The following is a 2132-nucleotide window of genomic DNA, read 5'->3' as shown; positions in this document are numbered from 1 at the left end:
AGGAATCTCTATACTGTGACATAGAGGATTCTTCTTCTTCTCTGTTTTCTTCTTTTTCATATGAGCAGAAATAGGGATAAAGACATTTTTGTTGAAGCTGATCCTGAACCTGAAAGGACTCTAAAGAGGAAGCTAAGAGAAGCTAAAGCACAACACTCCGGAGAGGACCTTATAGAAATTTTTGAAAAAGAAAAAGACATGGCAGCCGAACCCAACAACAATGGTGGAGATGCAAGAAAGATGCTTGGTGACTTTACTGCACCAACTTCTGATTGCTATGGAAGAAGCATCTCAATTCCTACAATTGGAGCAAACAACTTTGAGCTCAAACCTCAATTAGTTTCTCTAATGCAGCAGAATTGCAAGTTTCATGGACTTCCATTGGAAGATCCTCATCAGTTCTTAGTTGAATTCTTGTAAATCTGTGACACTGTTAAGACCAATAGGGTAAATCCCGAGGTCTACAGACTTTTGCTTTTCCCCTTTGCTGTAAGAGACAGAGCTAGGATATGGTTGGACTCACAACCTAAAGAAAGCCTGAACTCTTGGGAAAAGTTGGTCAATGCTTTCTTGGTCAAATTCTTTCTACCTCAAAATTTGAGCAAGCATAGAGTAGAAGTCCAAACCTTCAAACAGAAGAAAGGTGAATCCCTCTATGAAGCTTGGGAAAGATACAAGCAATTGATCAGAAGGTGTCCTTCTGATATGCTTTCAGAATGGAGCATCTTATGTATATTCTATGATGGTCTGTCTGAATTGTCCAATATGTCATTGGACCACTCTGCTGGTGGATCTCTTCATCTGAAGAAAACGCCTGCAGAAGCCCATGAACTCATTGAAATGGTTGCAAATAACCAGTTCATGTACACTTCTGAAAGAAATTATGTGAATAATGGGATGACTCAGAAGAAAGGAGTTCTTGAGATTGATACTCTGAATGTAATATTGGCTCAGAATAAAATATTAACTCAACAAGTCAATATGATTTCTCAGAATCTGACTGGAATGCAAGCTGCATCCAGCAGTACTAAAGAAGCCTTCTCTGAAGAAGAAGCTTATGACCTTGAGAATCCTGCAATGGAAGAAGTGAATTACATGGGTGAATCCTATGGAAACACCTATAATCCTTCATGGAGAAATCATCTAAATTTCTCATGGAAGGATCAGCAGAAGCCTAATCAAGGCTTCAATAATAATAATGGTGGGAGAAATAGGTTTGGCAATAGCAAACCTTTTCCATCATCTTCTGAGCAACTGACAGAGAATTCTAAGCAGAGCCTCTCTGACTTAGCAACCATAATCTCTGATCTATCTAAGACCACTCTTAGTTTCATGACTGAAACAAGGTCCTCCATCAGAAATTTGGAGGTACAAGTGGGTCAGGTGAGTAAAAGAGTTACTGAAATCCCTCCTAGTACTCTCCCAAGCAATACAGAAGAGAATCCAAAGAGAGATTGCAAGGCCATCAATATAACCAAACTGGCCAAACCTATAGAGGTGGAAGAGGCAGTGATTTCCTGTGAAATGCAAAAACTGTTCAGAAGCAAAAAGGCTACTAGTCCCGCTCATCTAATTGGAACTAAGCTTCATTGATAGTTTGAAATTTATTGTATTTTATCTTCTTTTTATCCTATTTTGTTTTTAGTTGCTTGGGAACAAGCAACAATTTAAGTTTGGTGTTGTGATGAGCAGATAATTTAAACCCTTTTTGGCATTATTTTTACATAGTTTTTAGTATGTTTTAGTTAATTTTTATTAGTTTTTATTCAAAAATCACATTTCTGAACTTTACTATGAGTTTGTGTATTTTTCTGGGATTTCAGGTATTTTCTGGCTGAAATTGAAGGACCTGAGCAAAAATCTGATTCAGAGGCTGAAAAAGGACTGCAAATGCTGTTGGATTCTAACCTCTCTGCAGTCGAAGTGAATTTTCTGGAGATACAAAAGCCCAATTGGCGCGATCTCAATTGAGTTGGAAAGTAGACATCATGGGCTTTCCAGCAATATATAATAGTCCATACTTTGCCCGAGATATGATGGCCCAAACGGGCATTCAAAGTCAGCATAAAATATCTTGGCGTAAAACACCCAAACTGGCACCAAAGCTGGCGTTTAACTCCAGGAACAGCCTA

At 38.4% G+C, this 2132-nt stretch overlaps 1 non-coding gene across 1 annotated transcript; it reads right to left on the bottom strand.

The window, feature by feature from the left end:
- Positions 1–603: 603 nt before the first annotated feature.
- LOC148549124 (small nucleolar RNA R71) lies at positions 604–711 on the bottom strand. The gene has a single exon (XR_015897609.1). It is a non-coding gene; the product is annotated as a small nucleolar RNA R71 (small nucleolar RNA).
- Positions 712–2132: the final 1421 nt, after the last annotated feature.

Source organism: Arachis ipaensis, chromosome B8 (assembly GCF_059453495.1).
Source record: "Arachis ipaensis isolate K30076 ecotype BB chromosome B8, ASM5945349v1, whole genome shotgun sequence".
Lineage (NCBI taxonomy): Eukaryota > Viridiplantae > Streptophyta > Magnoliopsida > Fabales > Fabaceae > Arachis > Arachis ipaensis.
Note: the sequence above shows the minus strand (reverse complement) of the source record. Positions and strands in the feature narration are given on the sequence as shown.